Raw genomic sequence first — 22,588 nt, 5'->3', positions numbered from 1 at the left:
CTTATACCTCTATAGGATCCCTCTGTGCAACATTCTTGATAACTGGTACTTTAGCCTCCCCATGAAAAAATCAAGGAAGAGTGGAATCACAACTTTCAGAGATAGCCTATTCCTATTTTTGTTCATCAAGAACTGTGAATGGCTCTGTAGTTAGGAGGTCCCGAGTTCAAATCCTACTTCATACACTAGCTGTGTAACTCTGGGCAAGTCACTGAACTTCATTTCCTTCACAACAAAAAAGGAATTGTCAGAAAGTCTTTCCTTACATTGAGGTAAAACCCATTCCAGTCTTTTCTTCTCTAGGCTAAATGCCCCACTTAAAGATGTTAAAATCTTGAATTGTGGAAGGCTGTTTGCCCCTGAGATGTAAACTGACCTTGATTGTTGATTGTATCCTGTTGCCCCTTGACCCTGTTACTTTGTATCTTGTCTCCCATTTTCCCCTTCATGAAGCTAGCCTTGGCCTTGAGATGGGGAGGGAAGAAGTATGACTGGAAATAACATGTTGAACTTAAGAGGTCAGTCACCTTGGGATAGGAAGGGACCTGTGTGTAGCCTACCATTGGAAGATACCTAGCCCAAGGTGTAAGACCACTCCTCTTGCCCAACCTAGCACAGAAGGGTATTTAATAGGAAGCACAGAGCCCACTATAGGCCTCCCTATCCATGTGGCCTGACTAAGCCAAGCCTAATGACTGCCTGCCCTTTTCTCTCTGTCTCTTGTCTCTTGCACTCTCATTTAAACTTACTGCTTTTCTAGGAATTTTAACCTGTATATTTGTAATAATTTACTATAATAACATCCTGAGCAGTTTTAACATCCCAGAGAGAGTGCAAATTCATTCATCTTTTCAGTGGTCCCCAAATTTCTGTGCTTATCTGGTTACCCTAATCCCATCTACAACAGAGTCACTCTCTTCCAGTATCCAGATTCTCTCCAATTCTGTCTTGTTTTCTAAGGGAGGAGCATGAGAGTTATAAAAGAGACAAGAGAATGTCTGAGATCCTTTCCAAATCCCTGTCCCCATTTAAAAAACTATTTTAGAAGAAGGAATTGGAAACCACATGGTCTAGAACCTGGGGATATAGAGAGAACAATGTATACTGAGTCAAAAAATCTGGATTTGAGTCTCCGCTCTGCCACCAGTTATATGACTTTAGACAAGTTTTTTGCATTTACTCTCCATTTAATTTCCAACTCACAACCTGAAAACTAGGTGTTTCCTAGGGCAAGTTCATTCTATAAAAATTAGGAAGATCTAATTTTATTTTTGTATTTTCATTCCTTGAACCTATTTCTCTCTGTCTTCCCTCCCCACCTCAGCATATAATGTCATACTAATATTCCTAGAGTTGTATTGAAATCTTATCATAAAGCCAAAAGCTAGACTGTTTCCTAGATAGGAAAACTGAGAGGTCAAGAAATAGGTATTAGACCACACCATCATAATTTTGAAATGACATTTTCCCCCTACCACTCCCAATAAGACAATAACAACACTTTATTGTGAATGTTTCACTTTTTCAAAGCCCATTATCTGATTGAATCTTATCTGATATGCTCCTCCACCCAGGGAGGGAGGCAGGGCAGCTATTATTATTCTCACAATGCAAATAGGAAACTGAGGGCCAGGGAGGTTAGGAGACTCCCCTAAGGTTATTGAGAGGTTAGTGAAAGAAACCGGAATAGAAACTAGGTCTACTGACCTCCAACCTGAGTGGGTACTCCTCTTTATTGTCCCCTGTGGGGAATGGGTGTCTAATAATCTTGGAGCCTTGGGGACCCAGAAGAGGGATCAGGACCAGTCTGAGGAACTAGGAATTGGTATGCCACGAAGTGTAGTGCTGATTTTAGCCTTAGTTTTTTTTCATCTGTTAAATGAGTGTATCCTTTGAAATCTGACTATTCCCAGGAAACAGGCATTTTCCCTTCTCTGATATTCCAGGAGCTTCAAATTCTTTAAGGGAAATCAGATTGATTTTTTTTCCAGTAAAGAATATATATATATCCTGGACTGGTAGCCTTTTTTTTTTCTTGGGTGGGGGAGACATACCCAGAAGGTGCCCAATCTCTACCAAGTTCTTAATGAAGGTGGTGTGAGCTTTCCAGGTCTCAAGAGTCTGACCCAGATTAGCCTCTTTACTATCCCATTAGGGTAGTAGACTCTCCCTATGAAGGTTTGGAAGGGACTTTGCTTCTTTTCTAGGGTTTGACAACATGGCAACATGGAAACATTCACAATAAGGTGTTATTGTCTTATTGGGAGTGGTAGAGGGGAAAATGTCTTTTTAAAATTATGACGGGGTGGCTAGGTGGCACAGTGGATAAAGCACTGGCCCTGGAGTCAGGAGTACCTGGGTTCAAATCTGGTCTCAGACAATAATTACTTAGCTGTGTGGCCTTGGGCAAGCCACTAACCTCATTTGCCTTGCAAAATAAAAAAAATAAATAAAATTATGATAGCTATGTGGTTTAATACCTATTTACAGCCTAGCTATTGGTTTTATGGTAAAGATTTCAACACAACTCAAGCCAGATTGATGAAGGCTATGACCATTCCCCAACTGACTTCCTGTAGGTCATGAATGATTGGTTCTGGTAGGAATATTCTACTCCTGGATACCACCTTTTAATCAATAAACACTTAGCAATCAATCATGGGAACTGATATCACCAAGTAAAGTAGTATAGAAGAAGAGAAGAGGACCAGGACAGCACCTAAAGGATATCTTTGGTTAGAGACCATGATCTGGAAAAGAATCTAGCAAAGGAGGCAGACAAAGAAGGAATGGTCATATAGAAAAGAGTAGAAACAGGAGAGAATGGTCCTGAATACCTAATTTTAAAAGATAATTAAAGAGGAGAAAGTGATCAACTGTGTTAAAGACTGCAGAGAGGTGAAAAAGAATTACAGTTTAAATTAAAGGCCATTGGATTTGGAAATAATAGATCATTGGTAACTTAGAAGAGAGGCATTGTGGTGGAATGATAAGCTATTTATAAGCCAGATTGTAAAGGGTTAAGAAGAGAGTGAGAGGAGAGAAAGTGAAGGAGTTTACTGTAGATGTTCTTTTGGAGGAGTTTAGTTACAAAGAACAGAAAATAAGGTGAAGGGAGGTTTTTTTTTTTAAGACAGAGGAGCTATGGGCATGTTTGCAGGTAGTAGTGAATGAACCAATAAGCAAGGAGAGATTGAAAATAAGTGAAAGAATGGGGGATAACAGAATGAGCAATGTGTTGGAGGAGAAGGGGAAAGAATTTGATTGCATGAACAAGCAGAGGGGTCAGCCTTGCTAAGGAGAAAGGTCACTTCATCATTTGTGACAGGGGTGAAGGAGGAGATGGTGGTAGTGTTTTTTTGATCATTGGTGTCAACAAATTTAAAATTGAGAATTGGTAAAAGTGAATGAATTCACATACAGCAGCCCTGGGATTTTGAACTGCTCATGATTTATTATAGAAGCCTATAAAGTATACAGATTAAAACTTTTCTCCTCCTGAAGAAGCAAGTACTTCGAGGATAGGCTAGGTGAGATGAGAGAGAGGGAGAGAGAGAGACAGAGAACAACCAGCTATAAGGTCTAGCTTAGTCTGGCCATATAGGGGCCCATGGTTCTCCAGTGGGCCTAGGCGGGGAGCACATGGTATAAGAAAGAGAGGTAGCTATCTTTGCAAGGTAAGGGTAGGGTAAAGAAGAGGGCTGTATGTGAATTCTTTCACCATTTCAAAGGCCTCTCAATCTTAATTGGCAACCTCAAACCCTGGCATTAGTAGAATTGCCCCATAGAGGTTGTGTTTGATCTAGCACCTGGGCCTGAAACATGGCCAAAATTGTTCTCATTGACTGCTCATCCTTTCTCATAATTCATGGTAATATGAGACCCTAGAATTAACAAATTTTATCCAGTTCTAGTATCTCTCCTGTATTCCATTACCCCACTGCCCATCTTAGTCACTTAGACAATTAATATTTATGAAGTTCTTACCTTGGCCATCTCCTGGTTGTTCCTTCAAGATCTCAAATTCAATCTCTTACAATCAAAAGTCATTTATTACCTTGCCCTCTAAACCTGGCCTTCATTTATAGTTTCTAATTTCTTTTGACTTTATCACCATCCAAGCTATTTAGTCATAGAAATTCATAAACTCAGTCATCCTTGACTCTTCCCTCTCCTTTACTTCCTGATAGCCAATCATGGGCCAGCATATTGATTTTATTTCCACAACAAAGTCTTTGCTATCTGGATTCCTTTCTTAACCACCTATTCAAGTCCTCAGCCCTTCTCACCTAAATTACTGCAGTAGGTGCCTAAAGTTTCACTGTTTCTAATCTCTCCCTTCTTGAATCCATCTTCCACATTGCTGCCAAAATAATTTTACCAAGACACTCCCCTCCTCAAAAATTTCCAAGGCTTCTTATTTTCTCTAGAAAAAGGCAATAAAACAAAAACATTTTATGTTTGCATTTAAAGCTCTCCACAGCCTGACTTTTGTCTCTTTCCAGATATTTCCAATTGAATTGAATTTATTTTCCAAATATTCTTCATTATCATTCCTGAGACTCAACATTCTTACTTCCCCAAACTGCTGCCATGTCTGGAATACATTCCTCTCCTATATTTTCTCTTTGCCACTCAGAAGTCTTATTTTCCTTTAAGGTTCAGCTCAGGTATTATCTTCCTTTAACCACATTACCTTTGTCTTTCCCTCCCTCACAGACCACTCTTCTCTTCTTCCTTAGTTTAATTTATATTTACTTGTATACATGTGGCATCACCCTAGTAAAATGCATTTTCCTTGAGTTCAATGACTTGTTATCTTTGTGCAGCCTGATACATAGTAGATCCTTAAGTGTCTGTTAAATTGAATTAGACATAGAATGTCATTTAAAAAAGGGAATATGGAATGTTAGAACTGAAAAGAAAAGCTGTGGCATCAAGATCATTGTTTAAACTATTTGATGGGTTGTAAAATGGAAAAGAAGGATTAGATTTGTTCTTTTGGCTCCAGAGGATATAGTGAGTACCAAGAAATGAACGTAGGATTGCAGAGAGGCAGATTTCAGCTAGATCTAAGGGGAAAAAACTTAATAACAATATGGAATGTTAAAAGAGTGGAATGGGTTGCCATAGATCTGAATAAACACATGCTGTAGATGTTATAGAGGGGATATTTGTTCAGTTATGAGTTGAAGTAAGTGCCTTCTGAGGGTCCTTCCACCTCTGAGGTTCTAGAAGTATATCTAAGCTGAAAGGAACTTTAGATATTATAGTTCCAATGTTTTATAAATGATACTGATGTTCAGATTTTGCCCAAGTGGCAGTTAGGTGGTAGAAGGTGCTGGGCTTGGGGTCAGAAAGTCTTGAATTCAAATTTGGCCTTAAATTCCTAGCTGTGTGAACTTGGGAAAGTCACTTAACCTTGTTTGCCTTAATTACTCATCTGTAAAATGAGTTGGAGAAGGAAATGGCAAACCACTCCAAAATGGGGTCACTAAAAGTCTGACATGAATGAAAAACAACTAAACAACAATAGCACAGTTAATTATCTCCAGATTTATAAATGAAGTCTATTTCTGCTACACCATGCAATATTGGGAGCAGTGTTGCAGTACAAATGGAGTAGCCATCCTTCAACTTTGGGTTGCCTTTTGAATGAAAATTCTGAGTCTTCTGAGAACATTGTGGCACTATTCTACCATCACAACACTTAAAGGCCTTAAAGAGTGGAGTGACTTGGGATGGATTTACAGGTATTATGGATTGTAATCTAGTCCTGGACAATCTCCACCCAATGATCATGTTACCAAAATGTCAATAATGCATAATGTTGATTATTTTTCCATTCCTGCTAGATAAACAGCATAATTATCCTTCTCTTGCCTCTCTTTCTTATTTGTATCTAGTTAATTATAGTATGTTACTTACTCCACTTAATCTGTTTGAGAATTTGAGCACATTGAGGGTAGAAATTGAGTCCAACCCAGTCTTTTGAGATACCCAATGATTGATTAATGAATGGTATCACCAACTATTCTTGGAATTGTATTCTATAAAGTAAGAATGCACAGTGTTTTAGAACTCTGAAAATAGTGAGTGTCCAAGAACTCCCGGGATTCTTTCCTTTCCTTCCACATTCTGCAGCCCAGGGGGCATCATTTGCCCTTGGGGCATTACTTTCCAAATCTGCACAGCAAGACTGGCCCTATTTGTTCAGTTTCTGGGCATGTTGTAAGGAGGAATGCTTTGAAGTCATAAGACTAAGAATAGAAATAACATTACATTCTTTTCCAGGACCTTTCATCTCCTAGCACTTAATTGGCACAAGCATTAATTAAAGCTGTATGCCACTCCTGGTAGGAAAGAGAATGTTATTATCCTGTTCTGCTGACAGGGAAACTGAGGCATAGCGATGGTAAATCATTCATCAAAACACTGTTCAGACTTGGATGTAAAGAATTCTTTATATCAATAGGTCCTGGGTAGGTTCTCCTATTTATTACCATGACTTCTCCATGGTTTTAGGAAGGAGTTTTTTGGGGCTGAGGGACAGGGAGGGGACATGAGAGGAATATTAGTGCACAAACCCAGAGCACTTACCATATTTAGTACCCTTCTACATCTTCAATGAGACAGATGTTTAAGGCCTAGTTTCAGGCCTTTCTGGAGCTTATAGTCTATTTGGGGATAAGGCCATAGTACAAAACAGAACTTCATAAGTGCATGAGAGACTAGATACATATCAAATTGAACAACCATTTATTAATCACCTGTTGTGTGCAATTCCTACCACTATTAAGGATAAAAAATTATAATTAAAATTGATATTGCCTCTCTCTCTCTTCAGGGAACTAACATTCCACCGAGAAGGGGATGGGCAGGGGCACATATACATATAATACAATGTGCAGTGTTGGGGACAAAGGTGAGTATCAGAGGACTGCTCTAGGAAGGTTTTGAGGAGGGCAAGAATTTTCAGCTGTCTTAAAGAGATGGCTACACAAAGAAGATGGTACCTGGGTGGAACCTTGAAGAAAGATAAAGACTCTAAAAGGATGAGATTAGAGGAAGAACATTCCAAGCATTTGGCAGGTAGGGGGTGGGTAGGAGTTGTGGTAGGTTGGGGTGGGGATGACCTTTGAGAATTCTCAGTGATTAGTTTAGGTATACAGTTCCTGTAACTTGAATTGGAGAGTGAACTAAAGGGTGAAATAAGACTGGAAAGGCAATTGGGAGCTAGAAGAAGGCTTTTAAAGGCCAAGAATGTGGAGGAAATGGAATCTACAGGGCTTAATTAGTTTGTTAGTGAAACCTTGGCCAACCTGCTGGGGATTAGCCAACCTCTTCAGATTTGGCTAGGCTGATTCTTGGACAAAAGAAACAGTCTATTCCTGGACCATCATAATAACAAAACCCCATTTATTTAGCATATCAGTCAAGCAGTTGACCTACATTGTCTCATTGGATCCTCACAACTACCCTTTAAGGTAAGTATTATTATTACTTCCATTTTACAGAAGGAGAAATTGAGACTAAAAGAAAGGTAATAACATGACTTTTCTCACACTTCTCTCATACAAATGACTCAGATAACCAGAATCAAAGGTAGGATTTGAACCCTGACTCCTGACCCCGTGCTTATAAGTGATCCTACCTAGGTTGTTCAAATCAGTGTTCCTTTATATTTTCTTTTTAAATTAAATTTTATTTTTTTTAAACAAGCATTTCTCCCCCCCCCCCCCCCCCATCTTCCCCTCTTACCTGAGGGAAGGAGAGGATGAAAAGAGAGCAAAACAAAACCCATATAACAAAAGATATGCATAGCAAAGCAAAACAAATTCTAGTTTGGTCATTTCCAAAAATGTATCTTATTCTTTTGATTTCCCTCTTTTTCGAGGGTGGGTATCAGACTTTATTGGTCCCCAGGAATCATGCTTAATTTTTGAATTGATCAGAGTGCCTTAAAATATTATTGTATAAATTTTCTCCTGGTTGTGCTCACTTCATTTTTGCATCAGTTCATACAATGAAAGTAGTGGCTACTATGTTATCAGACAATAACAAATATTATCTTTTTATCCTCACGACCACCCTGAGAGGTATGTGCTAGTAATGTCTTTATTTTACAGTTGAGGAACCTGAGGGAGAGAGAAGTTAAATGACTAGCTGAGGAGACAAGGCTAGCTAGCATCTGGTGTCACATTCAACTCAGGTCTTCCTGATTCTAGACCAGAACTCTATCCACTGTACTAACCATAATTCTTCCTAGGTTTTCCTTTCATAATTTCTTGCAGCATAATAGTATTCCATTATATTTATGTGCCATACTTTATGTATCACTATTACCCAATTAACTTAGTTTCTAGTTACTTGACATGATTTATTTGCTTATTTATTTATTTATTTATTTATCTATCTATCTATTCATTCATTCATTCATTCATTTATTTATTAGTTTTTGCAAGGCAAACAGGGTTAAGTAGCTTGCCCAAGGCCACACAGCTAGGTAATTAAGTGTCTTCGGCCTGTTACTGACATTATTAAAAGAGTTTTTATAAATATTTTTTAACATATAGGACTTTCCCTTCTTTTTTTTTTATCTCATTGGGGAATAGTCCTAGTGCTGGCATTTTTTTTTGTTTGTTTTTTGGTTTTGTGAGGTTAAGTGGCTTGCCCAAAATTACACAGCTAGTAAATATCAAATGATAGACCAAATTTGAACTCAGGTCCTTCTGACTCTGGGGCTAGTACTCTATCCACTGTGCCATCCAATTGTCCTTACAGACATGTTTTTTGAGAGTCAAAGTCCACCACTACCTCCTGTGAAATATAAGCAAATACAAAATGTTTTGTTTTCATATTCAAAACCTTTCATGACCTAGCCTCTCCCATCTTTCCAGTGTTCTTTTTTATTTTTTTAAATTTTTTTTAGGTTTTTTTTTTTTTTGCAAGGCAAATGGGGTTAAGTGGCTTGCCCAAGGCCACACAGCTAGGTAATTATTAAGTGTCTGAGACTGGATTTGAACCCAGGTACTCCTGACTCCAAGGCTGGTGCTTTATCCACTATGCCACCTAGCCACCCCAAATGTTCTTTTTTAATTTTAATTTAAATTTCCCAATTCCATGTTATGAAAATTTTTCAACATTCTTCCACTTGCATATTTTTTAAGTTACACATTTTTCTATCCCCCTCCAGCAGTCTGGTAAAAGTTGTGCATGTAACCTGTGTGTTTAACATGCTTACATACTGATGATCATGATGTTTGTTCCTGGAAAGACAGGGGACATGATACTATGACAAATAGATGAATTGGATTTAAGTGAGGGCGACTCTGGTAAGTCACCAGCCTCACTTTCTCCTCTGGAGTCCTTTGAGTCCCAGTGGCCAGATAAGAATCAAGAGGACTTGCTCAAAGCCACATAGCTGGTGTCAAGTGTGTGAACCTGGATTTGAACTCCTGTCTTCCTGACTTTAAGATGAATGCTCTATCTGCTGTGTCATCTAGCTGCCCATGTGTATGAGGAATTAGGACAACGGGAAAAGAATGAAAATCATGGGATAGGAGGAAAAAACATAAAAGCAGTTTTTAAAAAGATTCTCTGGTGTTTTTTGTTTTTTCCTCTGGATGTGGTTGACCTTGTCCATAACAGGTCTCCCAGGGTTGTCCTATCTCTCTGAAGAGCTTCGTCCATCATAGTCGATTAATTCACAAAGTCTTTTCAGTCTTCTTACACATTTTTTTTTTTTGGTCTAGTGACTCTGGCCTTCTCCGTGCTCCATCTCTCAGCTCTGGGCATTTGTTCTGGCTGCCCTTCATGCCTGGACCACTGTCCTCCTTCCACTCTAAATACTGACCCCTCCCTACCTTCCTTTAAGTCCCAATTAAAACCTCACCTTCTCCTGGAAGCCTTCGCCAACCCTTCTTACTTTTTTTATGTTTTTTTTTTGCAAGGCGATGGGGTTAAGTGGCTTGCCCAAGGCCACACAGCTAGGTAATTATTAAGTGTCTGAGGCCAGATTTGAACTCAGGTCCTCCTGACTCCAGGGCCGGTGCTCTATCCACTGCACCACCTAGCCGCCCCCAATGAAAGCTATTTAGATGTTAAGTACGGATGATGATGGGCAGCTTGGCGGTCCAGGACAGAGATGCGGGAAGAATCATCTTCCTGAGTTCAACTCCGGCCTCGCTGAGCAGCCGGGGCTGGTCCTTTAATCATGTCTGCCTCAGTTGCCTCATCTGTAAAATGAGCTGGAGAAGGCCACGGCAAAACCCGAAAGCCCCAAGCGGGGTCACGAAGGGTCGCGCGGGGTGGTGGGCGCGGCTTCTTCCGGTAGTCGGTGATGAAAGGAGAAAGAAGGGGAGCCGGGCGGGAGGAGGGGGTTTCGGGCCTGGGAGGAAGACTTCATTCATAAAGCGGTCGCCTAGCAACTGAGGCAGCGCGGAGTTCGAAGGGAGCCCAGGAACCAATCGGCGTATCCGGGATGAACCATTCCGCTCTTTTCAAGGGGGGGCTCAGATTCCGAAGGACCCCTTTCTCCTGCCTCCCGGCCTAAGAGACGGTGACCTCCGGCAGAATGAGCGACCCGCTGCGTTGGCCTTTAGGCGCAGTGCGGGGAAATGTCGCTGAACAGGTCCCGGCGCCTCGGAAGGAGGGGACAGCCGAGACGCCCCCCCCCCAGCCCGCGGCCTGGCGGCATTGGGAGCGGCCGGGCTCCCGAGGCTGCGTGCGAGGAGGGGCGGCGGCGGCGGCGGCGGGCGCGCGGAGCGGCTCCCCGGGCGTCCCACGGGCGTGTGAGTGTCGGGGCTCGGTCGGGTCGGAGCGGCCTCGAGGGGGCCTGGGCCCCTCTTTCGGTCGGCTACCTCCGTGCCCCTTCTGCCCGAGCAGCGGGGGCGGGGTGGAGGCCGGGCGCTGGGGGGGAGCCCGCCCGCAGCAGGAGCCGCGACGGAGCCGAGGGGACTCCCAAGGCCCGGAGCCGCCCGGCGAGGCCGGGCGCCCTCCCAGTCCGCCGGCCCGGCCGCCGGGGCCCGACGCTTCCAGCCCGTGTGGCCTTGGGCTCCTTTAAACCTCCCTGGGCCTCAGTTTACTCATCCGTCCGACGGCGATGACAGCGCCGCCCACCTCCCGGGTTATTGTGAAGCTCAAAGGAGAGAACTGTAGATCCTTTAGCATAGAGCCTGGCCCATCCGAGCTGTGCATTATTGTTGTCATTTGTAATTGTGCAAAAGGCGCTGTTAGGGCAATGGGTTGAGGCTCCGGGGATCCCGAGACAAAAACGTATCATCCTCTGCTTTCAAGGAACCGAGGCCAGATCTGTGGGTGCAAAGTGCGCGAAGCAACGCTGAGAGGCTCAGGGAAGGCCCCAGGTGTGAAGCACCTACCCAAGCCGAGCTTCGAAGGAAGCCAGGGGTTCTGCCAGAGGTGTTTCTCCGTGTCCTGGTGGAGGGAAGCATGACTGCCAGCATGCTGAGTGGGCGGTGAAATGCCACCCATGGGGAACAGCTAGGAGGCTACTTCGATTGAGACAGAATATAGGTCAAAGAGTGATTCTGCTGGGAAGGAAGATAGGGACCACGTTGTGAAAGGCTTGACATACCTGGATAAGTTCATATTTTACCTTGAGGCAGTAAGGAATGATTTTTGTTTTTGCAAGGCAATAGGAAAAGACTGCTTGGAGAAGATGGGATTTTATCTTATTTCCGGAGGAATTCAGAAAAGGGAGATGAAGGAGATTCCAGACATGGGAACCAGTTAGTGAAAATGCTTCTGATGTTTGTCCTTCATTCTGGAAGAAGACCAGGTCATCAGGGAGGTGATGCCATGACAAGCGCATGAATTGGATTTGAGTGAGGGGGGTTGTGCTCAGTCACCAGCCTCACTTTCTCCTCCAGAGCCATCTGGGTCCAGTAACTAGATATGGATTAGGATGACTGGCGATGGCCCTGGATGGGAGGCAGTCAGGGTGAAGTGACTTAGCTAGTGTCAATTGTCTGAGGGAAGATTTGAATTCAAGTCCTCCTGATCCCAGGGCTGGTGCTCTATCCACTGTACCATCTAACGGCCCCTAATTTGATTGAAAATGATTGTAGTTGGAGGATGGAGTGTCTTGTGTTAGGAATAAGCAAGGAGGCAAAGGGTCACCAGATCACAGATACATGGAGCAGGGAGGAAGGTCTAAGAAAGGGGTCAGGATATACAGGGTTTTAAAAACCAAGCAAATGATTTTTATCTTTACAAGTAAGATGAAAGTTGTTTTGGACACCCTGAATTTTAGGTGTCTAGGATATCCAGGTGGAGCTATACAACGGGAAATTGATAATACAAGACTGAAGTACAAGGCAGAAATGAGGGCTGGTTGTACAGACTGAGACTAAAATACATAGAGATAATTTGAAATTTAAGTAGTAGGTGAATCAACAAAGAAGATTGGATTAAAGAAGAGACTCAAGATAGGATTCTAGTGAATCTATACATTTGGCAGGCAAAAGAAAGGATGCTTTAACAAAGGAGACTGAGAAGAAGCAGGTAAGAGGAGAACCAAGAGAGCACTGTCACAGAAACCAAGGAAGAGAACACCTTAGGAGGAGGGTGGTTGTTGTTTCAGACTCTTCCTGACCCTTTTAGGGTTTTCTTGGCAGAGATACTGGAGTGGTTTGTTATTTTCTTCTCTAAAGCCATTTTACAGTTGAGGAAACTGTGGCATACAGGGGGTAAGGGACTTGCCCAAGATCATACAGCTAGTAGGTGTCTGAGGCATAATTAATGCCTATTCTTGAAGATGAGGGTGTGTTAAAATCTTCTCAGGTATTTAAAAGAAGTTAGAAGACTAATTATCCAAGTGTAGTGGAAGGAGATTCAGGATCTGTGCAAGAGGAGCTCTAGGTTCCCTACAGTATTTTAATGTATAATGATATTAAGATTCTTTTCAGTTTTATTTGACAATTCTTAAGTACCTATTAAATGCAAGGCAGGATGCTGGGCCCTGTGGATAGAAAGATAAAGAAAATACAATTCCTGCTGCCTAGGAAGCTAACAGTCTCCTGGGGTTAGGCGGTTGGTGGTGGATTTGACTTATAATAACAATTAGGGAATGCTAAGAATAGTGTAAATATTCACTGTGCTTTAGAATGAATTGAAGAGGCATTGACTTGTCCAGTGTAGAACAGGTAGTAGTAGTTCTGGAATTTGAATCCAGTGCTTCTGACTCCAAATCTAGCTTCTTTAACTTTTTTTAAAATTTTATTTTTAAAAAAGTTTTCTTTTTCAAAAAAGTTTTCATTTTTTCTCAGGTACATGTAAAAACAATTTTTACATTCACAATGTATCATTTTTGAGTTCCAGATTTTCTCCTTTCCTTCCCTCATCCTGGAGAAGGCAAGCACTTTGATATAGATTATACATGTGCAATCATGCAAAACATTTCCATGTTAGCCATGTTACAAAGAAGAGAATAGATCAGAAAAGGAAAAAAGAAAAACCCTCCATAAAAAATAGACTTTAAAAAAGTGTACTTCGATTTGCATTCAGATTCCTATCAGTTCTTTCTCTGAAGGTGTATAGAATTTTTCATACTAAGTCCTTGAGAATTATCTTGGGTCATTATATTGCTCAGGATAGCTAAGTCATTCACAGTGGACAATGCTTGGCCTTGCTCACTTCTCAGCTTTTTCCTGTTGCCACTGCACTATCCCTAGCAAGTAGCAGATTTGGTTAACCTCTACTTTTAAATTCTGCCAGTGATGGGGAGGGAGCTCTTTGCCTCATGGTTGTTCATTCCATTGAGGAGTAGCTCTGTTGCTCAAAAAATTTTACCTTATATTGAACTGAAATCTGTTTCTTTGTAATCTTGATTAATCTAAATCTCCTTGATTTTAGTTCTGTTTTCAAGTCAGCTGTGATGAACCAGATTAGGTTTTGGTCTTGCCCTCTCAGGGTGTAACATGCACCAGGGGGATCAGGTAAGGCTCCAGAAATACCACTGGGGTCAGCAGGCTCTGGAGCGGTGCCTGAGGGGCTGCTTGGGTCTGGGGCCAGTTCAGTGAGGCAACAGCTGACTTGAAATGGATATGACCTTGCCAGTTTATTTCCTCCCCAGACCCCCACGGATAGTAAGACTTGATTCCAGGGTTAGCCTGGATAAAGGAGAGGAACACTATCTGGCCTTGATGTTTCCCTAGTGAGGGCTAGATTACCCTTCCTGAAAAAGGAAACAGCAACTGGTCAGAAAAGTTAGATAGGAGGAAAACTGTCTTGATTATAAAAAAAATCCCAATTGCCCCACCCAGGACTTTAAAAGAGACTTGGGGACTTTTAAAATAACAACAGCCCAACAACTGATGTAGTTATTACACATTGTTTTGATATAACAGATACTTCCCAACCAACACAATACATATCTCCTCCCTTTCTACTCCACCCAGTCCTAAATATATTTTCCCCAAAATGGTTTAGCCAAAACTGTTCTTGGGAGAGTTTTAGAACAGTAGTTAAAGGTCTGTGCTCAGATGTGTACTTGAGGAAGGTCTTAGGGGTTTGCTTCCTCTTGGTGATAATCCATACCTCAGCTCTACTCCCACTGTCTTGTTAATGAGAAGGCCCTTAAAGGGTAAGAGTGCCCATTTTTCATGGTAAACTCATTCCTACTAGTGCAGAATGAGCCTCTTGTGTCTGATAGTTATGGAATTATGGGTAATAATCACCCTTATTTTAATAATAATGGCATATTTATACTCTTTAGAGCACTTTACATAGTTCTCATTTGATCCTCAAAACAACCTGTGAAGTGCTATTTATGACCCCCCCCATTTTATGGTTGAAATTGAGAGAAGCAGGTTAAATGCCTTCTGCCTTGCCCAGGGTCACCAGACCCATGCTCTATCCCCACTTCCCTCTTAGGAGGAAGGCTGTTTATGAATTAGTCAGCTCCTAGAAGTCAGAGACAACCATTTTTTCTTTGTATCTCCAGAATTTAGCAAGTACTTGGACAAGTAGTAATCAATATATAAATGAGGTTTTACTTATTATTCCTAAGTAGCTGCTAAAGACAAATAGAGTTTAAGAGACTTGTCCCAAGATAAGTGCTTAGTAAGTGTAAGAGGCAATATTTGAGCCCCTGTCTTCCTAACTAAGCCCTGGATTATACCCACTATGCTAAAAAATTAGAGGTAAGGTTTTTTTGGGGGTTCTTTTGACTTTTTCAGGGCTGTGGGGTTAAGTGACTTGCTCAAGGCCACACAGCTAGGTAATTTTTAGGTGTCTGAGGCTGAATTTGAACTCAGATCTTACTGATTCCAGAACTGGTGCTCTATGCACTGTGCCACCTAGCTGTCCCAGAGGTAAGGTTTTAAAAGTTATAGAAAGAATACTGGAATCAGTGTCAGGAAACCAACATCCAGTTTGTTATTCAGACTCAGTGGTTTTTACTTACATGAGATTGGGCTGATAATCACTTTCATTCTCTGGGTCCTTAGAGCCCTAGTGAAGGGGCTGGACTAGCAGGTCACAAAGGTCCTTTTTAGTCCTATGTTCAAAGATACTTTTTCTTTTTAAACAACTGAGGAAATTGAGATTCTATGATGTTAAAGTGACATAGATGCTTATAGCTTTTAGATATTAGAGCCAGGATTCAAACTTAGTTCCTTAAATCAACTCTTGAGTTCATTCTATTCCTTGCCTCTGTCTTTTACTGCAGACCATTCGAGCTGGAAGACATCTCAGAGCTTATCTCATAGGAAAACCTCTTATTTGTCCCATGAGGAGACTTAAGACTCAGAAAGGGAAAGTCACATAGTGAGTTGATGATAGAAATAGGGTTCAAACCCAGATTTTCTCACACCCAGGTTAAGGCTTTTTCCTCACCATTACAGTGCTCCTTGAAATGTATGGAGCTATGGGGGGGGCAGGGAGGACTTCACCCAGGTACCATTCAGTATCACAGACCAGGGACATAGGCTAGTTGCCCCAGCTCAGGAAGGGTGCTGGGAGCAAAGGAGGCATCTCTAGAGGGTGGAGCCACTTGTAGAGTTCCCCAGACTGTTTTGATTCCAAGTGTATCATCAATGTGTCATCTAGTTACCCTGAAGAAAACTCTTCTACTGGGGAATTCTAGCTTGTCTCTCCCTCAGTCCCACCCCAAGGAAAAATAGCAGCCGAGTTGGCATTAGACTTGGAATCCTGTGTCCTGAGTTGGAGTTCCAGCTTTAGGACTGTCTCAGTATTCTACTTTGCCATATGGGGATTCTCTAACAGCTGAGCAAAGAGACTGACAGAGATGGTTTAGGGGAAGGGAGGAGGTGGTCTGAGGACCTCATCTCCCCTGCCCAGTCCACCTAAGTTCAATATTTTTTGTTTGTTTGTTTGTTTTTAGGTTTTTGCAAGGCAAATGGGGTTAAGTGGCTTGCCCAAGGCCACACAGCTAGGTAATTATTAAATGTCTGAGACCGGATTTGAACCCAGGTACTCCTGACTCCAGGGCTGGTGCTTTAAGTTCAATATTTTTTGATAGGAAAGCCTAGAGAGGGGAAATGATTTGTCATAGGAAATGATTTTATTACCCAAGTGAGTCAGAGACAGAGATAGGATGAAGATCTAGGTTTCCTGATACTCACTCTGGGGCTTTCTCCATTGATTACACATCCCAGGAAAGTAGAATTAAGAGGCACATGTTGAAATTTGAAAGATAGTTCCCAAATAAAAACCTTCAGTCACTTCCAGCCTTCAGTGTGACATTTGAGAACCTTCGTGTTCTGGCCTCAATCTTCCTCCCTTGTTCCACAGCATGCCTTTGCCCCAGTCAGTTGAGGGGTCTTCTTGTCCTCAGAACCCAGGAGACCTGTTCCTTTGTCCATTACTGCCTTCCCTCCTTCTGTCTAAATCCTACCAGTTCTTCAGGGATTATTTTAAGGCCTGACCAGGGATTGAGCTCTCTCTTGAGCTTCTAGAACCAACTATCCATCAGTCAGCGTTTATTACTTACTTTGTGCCAGTCCCTGCTCAGCAAGAGCACCAATCCCTGTTCTCAAGGAACTCACCTTCTAAGGGAGGAGACAACAACTAGCGATGTACAGAAAAGAGATGGACAAGCTCCATTATGAAGATTAAGGAGACCTGAGAAAGGCTTCTTATCATTGGGAGCTGGGCAGGCCTAATGTGGATGGATGGGAGGTGGCCTGGCAACCTGCTTGTAGTTTAAAGGGTGTGACTTGTGCTAAAACCTGCAAGGAGGCAGATTACAGGCAGGAGAGCAGGAACTAAGAAGTGACCAGATTAAAAAAGGTTTTACAGGGGCAGCTGGGTGTCACAGTGGATAGAGTACCAGTGCTGCAGTCGGAGGACCTGAGTTTAAATGTGGTCTCAGGATGCTTGACACTTATCAGTTGTTTGACCCTGGGCAAGTCACTTAACCCTGATTGCCTTGCTCCCCTTTCCACAAAAAGGGGGCTTTACAAGGTCAAATGGAGGGTTTTGTTCTTGATCCTAAAGATTATAGAAAGACACTGGGGTTTAATGAATAAGAGGAATAACTGGCTATTTTTTTTGGATAGGATATTAGGCTTAGATAACCTGGCCTTGGTAGTGATCTTTTCTTTGATATAATCTTTCTTTTCTGTTAGGCCCTACTTTTTCCACCTGCTGCTTTCATCCCCTGCCCAAAGCAGGTGTTCAGCGAATGTTTGCCAGGATACTGTTTGTCTGCTGGAAGCAAAGTCCAAAGACACGCGGAGCATAGTAGGGTATCATCTCTTTGTGCCCTGTTGTTTTCTGTTTGATGAGTGGGGTTCTTGGTTCCCTTTACTTGAGCTCCTGCAAACTAGGAATTCCTCTTATTTATCTTTAAATCTCTACAGCACAGGACTGGGCAGGTAGTTGAAGTTCAGGAAATACTTCACAAGGAACTGACCTTAGAAAGTAGCATGTGGAACTGGAGGGGGCCTTGGAGACTGTTGAGTCCACTTCTTTCATTTTATGAGGAAGGGGAGAATAATAACAGCAGCTGACATTAATACAGTGCTTCAGGGTTTGCAAAGTATCTTACAAAGACCTCAAAACTGTGTTCTTAGATTTAGAGCTGGAAGACCTTAGAGGTCATCTAGTCTAAAGATATTTTACAAATTAAAAAAAACTGAGGCCCACAGAATTTCAGTGAGTTCCCCAGGGTTACCCAGCTGGTGTAAGAGACAGATTTTTGAACCCAAATTCAATGCTTTGTCTTCTGTTCCACAAGCATTACTATCCCATTTCACAGCTGAGGAAATTTAAAAATGTAGAGAGTAATGTAATTTGTCTATGGCCACACAGTTATAAGTGCCAGAAGCAGAATTTGATCCTGGTTTTTTTTTGTACATAAGACACTTTTTTAAAAAAAAATTGAAGGTAATAGACTTTGGTCTTTGTTTAAACTCCACAGTTCTTTCTCTGGATCCAGTTGGTATTCTCTGTTGCAGGTACTCTAAAATTGTCCCTGATTATTGCATTGATGGAGTGAGGAAGTCCATTAAGGGTTGATTATCACCCCCATGTTGCTGTTATGACATACAATGTTCTTTTGGTTCTATTCATCTCTCTCAGCATCAGTTCATGCAAGTCTTTCCAGGCTTCTCTGAAATCCCATCCCTCCTGGTTTCTAATAGAACAATTCCATAACATACATACCTAATACCACAATTTGTTCAGCCATTCCCCAATTGATGAATTTACTTGATTTCTAATTCTTTGCCACCACAAACAGAGCTGCTATGAATATTTTTGTACAAGTGATGTTTTTAACCCTTTTTCATAATCTCTTCAGGGTATAGACCCAGTAGTGGTATTGCTGGATCAAAGGGTATGCACATTTTTATTGCCCTTTGGGCCTAATTTCAGATTGCTCTCCAGAAAGGTTGGATGAGTTCACAGCTCCACTAAACAATGTATTAGTGTCCTAGATGAACCTGTGTCTTTCCAGATTCCAGGTTCTTTCTCTTTACTACACTAGGCTTCTGAATAAATGATTTACCTAAGCCATGTAGTTAATTTGTATTATAGCTGGGACTAGAAACCAGATATCTTATTCCTAGCATAAGGCAGTTTCCATTTATATTTGACTCTTGCCCATTTATAATCTTTGCACTAAAAGGATCCCTACTTTATCTCAGGGACATGGAATTCATTCTCCCGGGGTGGGGGGTAATACAGGCTAGAAATAAAAGCATGTTTTATAAATCAGGGAAAAGTCAAAAGAACCCTGGATTTAAAATCAGAGGACCTGGGTTTGAATCCTCTCTGATATTTTTAGTCCAGGTAACCTTGGGCAATCCTCTGGACCTCTGTGGATCTCAACTCCATCATCTGAGCAGTGAAAAATGAATGGACTAGATAACTTCCAAGGTTCCTTTATTTTCTGAAGCTCATGACTCTAAAGATTTTGATATATTCTTGGATGTCCAGTCCCTAAGGGATAAAGAAGGGAAAGTTCTGGGTATTTGAGGCTTAAGCTGGTAAATTGGGATCTAGGAGGAAGTCCCATACTTAGCCACCTCAATGATTTTACCAGAAAACTGGCCCTGCCTGAGGCATCCCATTGTTATAGTTATTTTCACAAAAACCCTGTGAAGGAAGGAGTATAAGTATCATTGTTCCCATTTATAGATGAGACCATAGAATCTAGAAGGATGAAGTGATTTGCCCAAAATTATATTGTTTGTATCGGAAGATTTTGGAAAATTCAAAACCCCAAATTCCTAATCTATTTTTTTTCCATTACCTACCTATCTTTCAGTGCCCTACTTCCTCTGCTGGCATGTAAATTGAAGGTGAAGGGTGATCCTTCCCAGAAAGTTGGAAAGGAGGGGGAGATATGGATTGATTTTTCTCTCTGGAATTTTGGTTGGAAAACCTGGTAGCTCAGGTACCAGGCTGACCCCATCTGTGCCTCGGGGGTGGGTGGCAGGTTGGTGATTACTTCAGGGCTGACTCATAGTTGGGGGTGGGGGGAAGAAAAAGAGAGAGAGGTATCCTTGCTGAATCACCTTCCTTTCCCCCTGTTTTGTTTTTTTTTTTTTTTGGGTAGCTGTCTAGGAGGACATGGGATTGGGTTCCCTTCTGGCCGAACTTGTTCCATTATTCTCTCAGGAACTTGTGCTTGGCAGGAGGAGGAGGTGGGGGCAGGGGGAGATCTGACTCCAGAAGTTCTTTGGCATTTTTAAGATTTATGGGCCTGGCTCTGTTGGGAATTATTTGAAAAAATTGTAGATTTGCAAGTCAGACCTGGATTTGAGCCTTACCATTTACTCACTGTGTAATCCTGGAAAATAGCCTTTGTACTTCTGAACCTCAGGTTCACAATTTGTAAAAGGGGCTTAATATCACCTGCCCAAGCTTGCTTTCTTTAAGTTAATATGGAAAGGATCAGGAGGAAGTAGGAAAACAATATTAGCAATAATATATGTTAAGGTATTTTAGAAATGGAAGCTATTATGATTTGCTGTCTGCTGAATGATCAGCCTGTACACCCTCCCCTTGCCTCCACTGTTCCTGTGTCTTCCCTTCCTTCTGGGTAGGACCAGTTTGGGGGGCAGAGCACAGCAGTGTCTGTAGCAACCAGTTAGTTGACAAGCAGTTTTTAAGGGTCCACTGTATACCAGGCACTGTGAAACAGGAGGGTAGGGGGCCCTTGACTATGCTAGCCAGTGCTGGTTTGGCCTGGGAGACCGGATCTGCTGGAAGGGACCTTAGAAGCTCTCTAGTTATACCTTTTGCCTAAATGGAGAATCCCCTCTAGAGTATCCCTAGCAGATGGTCCTCCATTCCTTTCCCTGCCTCCTGATAATAGCAACAACAGCTTATATTTCTGTAGCAATTTACAAAGTATTTTTCTCCCAGCAATCTTGTGGTACAAGTATGATTTTTCTCTATTTTTCTGGAAATGTAAACTGAGGCCCAGACAGGGGAAGTAGCTTGTCCAGGGTCTTCTAGAGAGACAGTATAAAAGCCAGAACTAGAACGTGTCTCTTGTTTCTGACTCCAACAAGGTTGCCCCTTCTGCCTCAACATCCTATTCTGTGGTTCTCTCCTGGCTGCTCTGCTGACCTGCTCCACTTCATCCATGTTTGAGAATCCAGGAGCCTAACCTCTCACTTGGATGGAGCTTCAGGAGTGCTCCTCCAGGAGGTGGGCTGGGATCTCATGCTCAGATGTCTCCGCCCTCTGGGCCTTCCCCCATGCCTGGGTCACACCGATCGTAGGTTCCTGCAGCTAGCTCTCTGGAGCCCTCAGCTCCTCCTCCCTCAGCTTGGTGGCAGGGCTGTGAGTCTGGAGCAGGGCTCCCTCCCATTCCCTGGTCCCTTCTCAGGTAACACCCTGGCCAGGGCTGCTCTGCTCCCCGTGGACGGCAGCAGGAAGTTGCGCAAAGGTGGGTTACCTGAGCTGTAGGGGAGCCAGCTCAGAGCAGGGCAGAGCAGAGGGATTGGTGACTGGAGAGAGCATAGTCAGGTATGTGACTGGCTTCAGACCTGGGACGCTGGGGATCCCGGAAACCTCGGGGTGGTGGTGGGGAATGGTATCCTGGGAAGGTGGACTTGAGGGTTAAGGGAGATATTTATGCTGGGATTATTACTTAGGGGACTGATGAGACCCCTCCAGGGCCATGCCTTTGTGACAGTGGTCCTGAGATTTTTGGATGTAGACCCTTCTTTGCCCTAGCAGAATATCTTTCCTCACTTAAAGCAAAGACTGAGGAGGAAAACTAAGACCAGAGAAGAGAAGGCTGAGTTCTGGATAGTAAGAACTGGTTGGATCCTGAAGGGGGAGGGTGGCAAGGCACCATGTTAACTTTTCTCGCTTTGGCATACAAGGAGGGACTGGGACAAGAGGCTGCCCCACTCCCCTTTCCCTGTCCTCAGTGTGAGGAGCTGTCGAGTTGTGTGTTCCAGGACTCTGGGGGACCTGGCTCCCCGCCCTCTTAGGGGAGAGATGGATTGGCAGAGAGGGATCGAGGGCGGCCATGGACTGGATCCTGGGGACGTTTCCCTTGTCTGATCTGCCATTCATCCTGCCTGCCCTGAGTCACTCGTTGGGACTGTGCCAGCGGATTTTGGCGCATCATTTGAAAACCCATCCCAACTAGCTGTTAGTTAGACTTTGGGACTGGGCATGGAGACAAATTCTGATCAAATTCCCTTGCTGTGAACTTTGACACTTAGAATCTTTGGATTGAGACTTGAAAGGGCCCATCTAGCTAAATCCTGGAAACTGAGGTCCAGAGGGGGCAAAATTACTCAGAATCATACAGTTAAGTAGTAGCAGAGGCAAGACTCAGATTCAGACTCTGACTTCCATTCTAGAACTCTTTCCTTTTGTTTCCTCCCTGCCTCTTGGAGGGCTGACATCTCACCTTTCAGAAGAACTTCAGTTTCCTTGTCTGTAAAATGGGACAAATTATATATGCTATCTAATCACATGCTTGGGGTGCTTGGAGATTCAGAAAGAACTGATGTTTTAGAAGCTTGAGAGAGGATCAGGGTTTCATTTTTGTACCCTTTTAGCAAGAGACTCCCTGAATTTCAGTTTGAGACTAAGGTAAGATTTTTTTTTCCCCCACCGGTGAGGTCGC

At 42.6% G+C, this 22,588-nt stretch overlaps 1 protein-coding gene across 18 annotated transcripts in view; it reads left to right on the top strand.

Annotated features, from left to right (window-relative positions):
* The window catches only part of FAM110A (family with sequence similarity 110 member A), a 181,308-nt gene that overhangs the window by 149,543 nt on the left and 9,177 nt on the right, over nucleotides 1-22,588 (top strand). For 2 of the 18 annotated variants that reach the window (XM_074211812.1, XM_074211809.1), the window contains exon 1: nucleotides 20,014-21,147. The exons of 12 other annotated variants lie outside the window; for them this stretch is intronic. The gene's annotated coding sequence lies outside the window, so the exon portion shown is untranslated. 4 more of the 18 variants (XM_074211808.1, XM_074211811.1, XM_074211810.1 and 1 more) reach the window with 3 other exon arrangements.

This window comes from Macrotis lagotis, chromosome 1 (assembly GCF_037893015.1).
Source record: "Macrotis lagotis isolate mMagLag1 chromosome 1, bilby.v1.9.chrom.fasta, whole genome shotgun sequence".
Classification (NCBI taxonomy): domain Eukaryota; kingdom Metazoa; phylum Chordata; class Mammalia; order Peramelemorphia; family Peramelidae; genus Macrotis; species Macrotis lagotis.
The sequence above is the reverse complement of the archived record's forward strand: the minus strand, read 5'-3'. Positions and strand labels throughout refer to the sequence as shown.